Raw genomic sequence first — 7,895 nt, forward strand, 5'->3', positions numbered from 1 at the left:
GTGTGAAACTGGGGATGTTTTCACAGCAGTAACCAGCAGATGTGTTGTGTGACATCAGCTCTGGAGTAAAGGCTGATAAAGTGCCTGTAGAAGCTAGAAATGGACATGACAGCTGGAACTGCTAGGGACTTAGGTTTGATTATTACAGAAATTAAATTCACATGCTGCTTGTATATCACTGAGGATCTGTGTGGATTTTGTTTCCTTGGGAGGTAGTTCAAGAGCCAGGCCTCGTAACTGAGACGTCTGTAAGCAGCACATAAATCCATAGGATTTATCTGGAGAACTGCAGGCTGACTGTCCCTGTAGCCTACATCTTGGTCTCTGGTTTTCTTTTTTATTATTTGAGTAACTTCAACCTGTGATTCATTTCATGGAGGAATTCCTCACTTCCTACTGATTTGGGGTATTTTGTCCCAACTCCAGACAAGATGTCAGCAAATGCTGACATTTTTGTTTTCAACCCAAAACGATGATGAAACTGAGAAGAGGGCTGTCAGCTGAGGACATTTGTATCCCCAACAGCTGTGGTCAATGAGCCAAGCTTGTGCAAGCACAGTGGTTAATCAGTTGGGGGGAATCTGCACATCTTATTTACCTGAGTCAGCTACCTAAAGGATTTGCTAAGATCTAAAAGTTTGCCTGAATCATTGGACTGCTGGGTGCAGTAAGCATCTGTTCACATCCTGCCTGCTGTAATTAAAGAGACAGGGATGTGCTAGTTAGAAAAAAAGAGGAGATGGCAGTGCATGGCTGGACTGAGGGTGATTTTTTTTCCAATGTTGTTAGTCTTGTCTCTTGTTAGTCCTAGTGTCAAGGCCATTAGCTGTGACTGTCCATGATGGATAGAGCCATGTTTGGGGGATTTTTAGCTCTCAACACTTCTTCGGTTCTTAGTGAACAGAGGACTAATAAAGTGATGGATAATAGTTCTGTCAGCAGTGCAGGAAGAGGGCTATCCAAAGTGAACCATGGAGGGTAACAACCATCCCCCAGGAGGGACTGCTCTGAACTGAGAACCATCAGCTTGGGGCACAGGTGAATGAAGTTCAAATTACAGCAGTTTGTAGACCTCAGGTGTCTTTAGGTTGATCAGTCGTGTCATGCTGCCTAAGTGCCTTACTTGCAAACTAAGAATGGTATATCCCCAGTCTCAAGGGGAGGAGTTCTGTTGTGAGGTTTCTGAGCTGCCTGGGTATTGCAGGCCTTTTCTCTGAATGTAGGTTTAATATGCAATTATCTGGGTGTTAATGAAAGTTTCTGCCACTGATAAACTCAGCAGATGGACTCTTCATCTCTTGGGGGAAAAGCAGTTAAATCAGACACATTGTATGTTGTCTTATTTGAAAACTTTAAAAAGACACTTAAGTCATAAACTTAAAACCGATGGATAGTTCTGAGTTCCCATGGAAAGCAAATATCTTTCCTGAAGTATAAATAGCTTGGTGAATCTTCCAGAGTGTGGTTCCATCTGTTTTTGTCTCCTAACAGGAAACATATTCATGAAGTCAGATTCTCAGTGTTGGTAAAACACTAAGTTAATAAGAAGATAGTGTTTTTGTAGCTTTGATAGCCTAAGGATATGAAGCGGATAAAGTTTTATTAGGTCCACTGATCCAGCTAGAACAAAATAGATCATGTAGAAGGTCTAAAGCCTTTCTGGGTTTTCCTGACTGTCTTTTGGCCTTATGTAAGCCTTTAAATCTCCCTACTCTGAGCTATTCAGAATAACCATTGTCAGCGTTGAATAAAAGCTTTAACCAGCTTCAAAACTTTTTAAAATCCACTTGGGAATATTCTTATGATACTTTTAATTGCTTCTTTCCTACTGAGATATGAAAAATCATAATGAATCAGGGCTTGTGGTTTTGTGCTGCCTTGCCAATGCTTTGCTGTGGCTGCATGTGGAGCAGACCTGACAAACACCCAGACACTGTGACAGCCCCAGACTGGGGCCTGATCCAGTTGTTCTCAGTAGAGAAATCCATCCATGGGCTGCAGTGCCTTTTGGATGAAGGCAATTTGCTTTCTTTTGAACTGACTCCAGAGCACGTGTGGGGAGTTAACTGAGACTAGGGGATGACACATGACCTAATCTGGTTACCATGTGGGTCTCCTGAGAGAGGTGGCTCTTATATGGAAATGATCTGTAGATTTCACTTTGTCTCGGCATGGCTATAACCTGTGTGTGTCTTAGGTGAAGAAAGAGCATGAACTGTGAGCACACACAGCTGGCAGATAACCGGGCCTGTGTGTATGTGAGTGTCTGTAAGTGAACTTTTGAACTCTGAAGCAGCAGCCTGCTGCTTGCTGGCTGCAGTTGGCGTTGCTCAGCTGTAAATTCTGATAGTATGTGGGCTAAAATGTAGTGGCACGTCCCAAATCCTCCAATTAACAATCCAAACCGTATAATTAATAGGGGGGCCCAAGAAAGAACCAACAACTAGGAGGCTGATCAGATGTCGTGCTTCTGCCTTAGACCATGTCCTGGTTTAGACTGGGAGGAAGACAGGCTTTGGTGCTGGAAGGAAGGGGAAGCCAGAAAGATGGCTTCCCAAAAAGAAGAAGTGGTCTTCAAAAGAAGATTACATGAAAAGACAGTGGCGGAGATTCTGGCTGGAACGCAGATCCTGGACATGAGGGTAGATCCTGGAAATCAGTGAGCTGCATGGAGACAAATGCTTGGGGATGTGCCGGGACCCTGGCCAGTCGAGCCTGAGGCTGGCGGCTGCAAACAGCTGCAGAGCAAGAACTGAAAGAACTTTCTGCCTAGCTCAGGATAGCAAGGATCTTCCTTTGAGGAGGGGCAGTCAGGTCTTAGTGAACCTATAAAGCCTGGAGAGAGCAAGTGACTGCATGTGAGATAATCGGGCTGGGTGAAAGCTCTTAAGTAAACCCCAGCATCCACTGCTTGTTCTTGTTTACTATGTTCTGCCAAGGACAGTCTGCTACACTCCATGTGTAGTGGGGAAGAAGTGGTCCCCTCATAGAATGAGGACAGGCACCATTCCGTTTTGGCATTTATTCTTGTCACTGTGATGTTTTTAAGAAATACATGTATGCAGTTAATTTTAATGTCTGAGCAACATGATTGACAGTGCAAAGGGAACAACCTCTCTTTTTCAAATAGTTACCATTGCAATTGGGAAAACCTAGCAAATTTGTTGAATTAACTTTCTGGTAGGATGGTTAACAAGGTGTTAAGTGGCATAAATGGTGTTCTTTGCAATGAAAAACTTTTCTCAGAGTAAGAGGGACAGAACCTTCAAAGTTTTTGGACAGACATTTAGTATGACTCATCTGGGAGGAATTTAAAGTGGGAAGCTGGAGAAGAGAGAAAGCAAGAGACTGTGTTGAGGTAGGTTCTTCAAACTCTTTCAGTTTTCAAGGTAGGACTCAGATTTGCAAAATGTTGAGGATCTTAGAAATGTACCCTAATGTATGGGGAGGAAAAACCCAACTCTTCCTGTACACAGGCTGTTTTCTTAGCAACCTGGAATTCTTTTACATCACTCCACAACACTTAAATACCATTTATCTGTATCTAAGCATGCCACTAGGGCTGAAGCCAGAGCCCAGCTCAGCTGTATTGGGTCTGATCAGAAGACCAGGATTCATTAAGCTACTTAGGTCAGTGAGAGCACTGGGAGCTAGGGAATAACACTGGCAGTTTACTGCTCCCTTGGCTCAGCTTCAGCCTGGTTTGACCTGTCCTTGCCTCTGCGATACAATGGCATATTTCTTGCAGGTGGCAGCTTTTGCTGGACTCACCTTTTTCAAGCAATTCTTCATCTGTGGCTGTGTATTTTGGACAGTGGGTAAGTATTAAGGGCTGATATTGAATGTTGGAATAAAGCTATCAAACACAGCTTTGAGAGCTGCTAATTAGAGTTCAGATGCAAATGAAAATCCCTCTTGGATCCTGTGCAGGGTTGGATACTGAAGTGTAACTTGCTGCTGGCAACCATCCCTCAGGCTTTGGCCTTTGTTGAAGGTCACAGTGAAATTGGTTTGCTGTTGCAGAAGATTAATATTGCTTAAAAATGGCTTGCAGAACATTCATCGGAAGATTTCAAAATCTTCACAGAAGTGGGCTTGCCACATGTTTTCCCCTCTCCCCTCTCCACTAAAAAGGAGGGCAGAGATGAAGTTCACTGGATTGCCCACATTTCTGCAGTGAGCCAGCAGGAAAACCAGCAAGGTAATCAAAGAGTCTTAGAATTTAATGGGGTATTTGCTTCACATATAATTTAAGAAATACAAGACATTTTTCTAGGTTGTTTTTCAACATCAGCCTTTTGATGGGACGTTCTTCAAATTTCTGCCTTAGACCTCAGTGGTAAAAACTTCACTCCTTGTGCACAAGAAGACATGGTAGAGACATCCTTTTTTGTTTCTTTCTTGTTATCCTGATCTTTGACTTTCTAGATAAAAGGATTAAAGAAGCATTAATCCATCTGGTTTTCAAAGGAATATTTAATTTAATGCCTCTCTCCAAACCAATAGTGAACAATGAAAATGAAAAGAAAAATAGAAAAAGCTCTGAAATGGGCAAGCAGTTGGATGAAGAAAGTGCACAAAATGTGGCACTTGAAAGAGAAACATCCAGCTGGAGTTTGTAGGGGGAGTACATCAATGATTAGTTTATTTCTGATCTTGTTTATCGCTTTCATTAGCAACCTTGGCATAAAAAATAGACTGTGCTAATGAAATTTCCTGATGACATTCCACTGGGAGACAATTCAGAGCTCCAGCCCATCTTAGTGGTGTAATTTAAAGCTCACCTGCCCTTTCAGAATACATATTTGTATCTGTGCTTTTAAAAATTTCAGTGGGAAAGAGCCACTCCTTTGGTACCTCTGTTTTTTCTTTCACTGGACATATTAAAGGTTTAGTTTGGCCCAACTACTTGAAAAATTTATAATTTTTTTAAGGTGTCTGTCAAGTTGGAATTCATTAATTTCTCCTGCCAAAACCCAAATGAATAATGTAACTTGACGCAAGAGCTTCGAGTGAGGGTTACAGATAATTATTCATTCTCAAGGCTTTGGCTATGAATCATTTCTACTGTGCAGTCTATCTGCTTATGTAGCACCACCAGCTTCATATTTCTTTGTTTCTGATGTAAATGATTTTCAATGATATAAAATGTGAAAGGGAACATGTTTGTCTTGAACACAGGTAGCTATGACCAAAAGACATGAAAACCTTTAAAACAAGAGTTATAAGGGCATCTAAGTGGCAATTAGAATCCTTTAAAAATTAATTCAGATTTAGTGAAACGTTGCTGGCAGTCATTCATAACAGTAATTGCCCTGTGCACATGAAAAATTTAAATGTGGTAATTTAGTAATGAATCTGAGCTGTCAGAAGGCATTTTATGGGTAATCAGACATTCCTGAAGGCATAGCAGTGACTGAAGAAAATTGAAAAATAACTTTGTGGAGGCAAGATTATCTGAAATAAGTGTTTTTTCTGGAAGCAAAGAACTCTATGATTTTTAGAAGAGTAGTACACTGTAAGTCGATAAGGGCAACCACTGGAAGCAAATAAAGAATCAATTGTGTAGTTACATTGGTTCAGATTAGTCATTTTAAGTAGCAGTCTTTGAGAAGTGGATACTTCTAGATTCCCAGATACTCCCCGTGCAGATGCATTATCCAGCCCCCAGGAAGGGGAAGCAGGAACTCTCCATTACGGCTTGCAAATCACTTTGTCAGTTTTGAAAGAGAAAGCTCAGTTCTCCTTTCATTTTACTTGGATGAAACTGCTGACTGTACTGCGTTTAAATTTTGTTTCCTCTAGAATAACGGAGGGTATAGCTGGCTGTGTGTTGTTGCAGGGCACATTGGGGACATTTTGGAAGTTTAGTTGGAGCTGCCGATGCATAAGGAATGCAAAGCTCTGCCTTTGGATGCGGCAGCAGTTCACTCCCACTCCGTGCAGGTGTTAATGGCCTGAAAATCGACAAGAGCACCTTTAAATCTCTTACACCTCGTCTCTAAATCACACTGGGTAGAAGATCTCGTGGTGTTTGTCTCAGTTGTGTTACTGCCGTTGCTTTTGATCTTGTCCAGGTATATCTGGGGGATTTTGAGGTTGTAAGACTGGGAAGAAAACTTTTCCAAAGATCAGACCTAGCTGGGATTGCTTCGCTGTTTAAATACCCCTTTGCCAGAACTGATTTGCTGACTGATCAAAAAGAGCCACTCTTGTATTCTAATTCACAGAGTGATTGTTTAAAAATGCTGGTCTCGGATGCTATTCCAAGTATTGAAATAAGTACCATTAGATGTCAATTTTACTTTATGTTGTTTATGCATCTGGTGTTCCTTTTCCTGATTTCTGCTGTTTACTGAGTGCTAAAAGGGGTCAGCTCAACTCATATTTCTGGTCAGCTTTAGTTTATGATTTAATGAAAGGAAGTTTTCAGTGAAAACAAGGATTTTGGTTTTTTGCGGAATGGAAAATAAAACATGTTTCTGTTGATGTATGGATTTTTTTTAATCACCACCTGTTTGTGCCCTCTTTATTTGGTACATAGGTTAAATATGGGCTTAGATCAACATGACAGTTTCTTTTTAGGGCTGTGAGAATGAACGTAAGATCTTTTGGAAAATTTCTACCATAAAAAATCATAAGACATAATTAGCAAAATAATACCTCTCATGAGAAATGATAAGATGAAGTATATAATTTGGCATAAGTAGCTCACTTCGGTGTTAAAGTTTTTCAATATTGTCTCCTTTTCCCATAGATCATTTAGAAGACTGATCACTGCTTGGAAGGAGCTGTGATATTGAATTTGTGTTCTTATTCTGCACTCTGGAATGGGGCCGTGCTCTCTCATCCTGGCTCTCTGGTAAGTGTCCCCACCCCAGGCAAGAAAATGAGGATGCTGCTGAGACAAAGCACCTTGAAGATAATTCCCTTTCATCTACAGCTGCAGTGTTTGGCCATTCTAAGGTTTGCAGAGCTATAAAACATTTGATAATCCCAAGGGTGGGGAAGAAACTGAAGGACATCTCTTGAGTTTGATGAAGCACTGAGGTTAAAGAACAGTGAAACAAAGATTATTTATAGAGGATGCTTGCCAAATCAAAGCCCAAGCTTTAATTACATCTGTATACACTGTAGCCATGTTTAATAAAGACTTAAATGCAGTATTATTTAACTATTTGACTTGTTAGCATTTTGCCTTTTTTGTGCAAAACCTGGCACATGTTGATGTGATCAGCTATGAGTAAGAGGATGGGTTGAGGCTGAAAATTACTCAAGGACATGTTCTCATTTAACACAGCCTTTTAAAATCTTTTGTGGTTCTGTCTGCTTGTGAGACCTTCACTGATGGTCATGGACTGTTTTGTGTCCTATGACTGCCACGGTCAGCCAGAAGACTCAGTATCTAAAGGGAGTAGAGAGTGGGCAGAAACTTTTTGGGGTATCTGCAAATTGAGGGGTTGCTCTTGGTGTATTTGTTGTGCCTGGAGTTTGATTTCTGTCCATTTAGGCAGAATGACCAACACCAGCACTTTACTAATCCAGTTGACCCTCATAAGTAGTCTTGTCACTTCAACAGAGACTCCAAAGAAGTCCCTCTGGGCTTGAATTCTTGTTTCTTTTAGATAGTCTTTATCTAGGTCAGGTTGAAGTTCTTGCTCAGAGCACTGCACTTCACTGTCATTGCTGTTGGATTGACACAAACAGATTTTTCAGTTTCTAGCCCTCAAATGCTGCAAAACAGTGGTGCCCCTTAGGATTTCTCTAAGGTCTCGCAGGAACTTCTGGTCCTGCTTTCAGTCCATGTACAGGAAGTTTAATAGGCAACTTCTTGCTACAGACTTAGGCCTTTAATCTTTTCACTCTGTTCTGCAATGCTATTGAAGCATTATTGA

At 41.1% G+C, this 7,895-nt stretch overlaps 1 long non-coding RNA gene across 6 annotated transcripts; it reads left to right on the forward strand.

The window, feature by feature from the left end:
• The first annotated feature begins 2,175 nt into the window (after window positions 1-2,175).
• Window positions 2,176-7,158, forward strand: LOC138107179 (uncharacterized). Of its 6 annotated transcripts, none has more exons than XR_011149292.1 (5): window positions 2,176-2,258; window positions 3,749-3,818; window positions 3,931-4,201; window positions 6,758-6,862; window positions 6,944-7,158. It is a non-coding gene; the product is annotated as an uncharacterized lncRNA (long non-coding RNA). The 6 variants fall into 6 exon arrangements; XR_011149287.1 differs by having other exon boundaries at window positions 2,182-2,268; XR_011149289.1 differs by lacking the exon at window positions 2,176-2,258 and adding an exon at window positions 2,701-3,358.
• The last annotated feature ends 737 nt before the right edge of the window (window positions 7,159-7,895 follow it).

The sequence above is a fragment of the Aphelocoma coerulescens genome, chromosome 3 (genome assembly GCF_041296385.1).
Source record: "Aphelocoma coerulescens isolate FSJ_1873_10779 chromosome 3, UR_Acoe_1.0, whole genome shotgun sequence".
Taxonomy (NCBI): domain Eukaryota; kingdom Metazoa; phylum Chordata; class Aves; order Passeriformes; family Corvidae; genus Aphelocoma; species Aphelocoma coerulescens.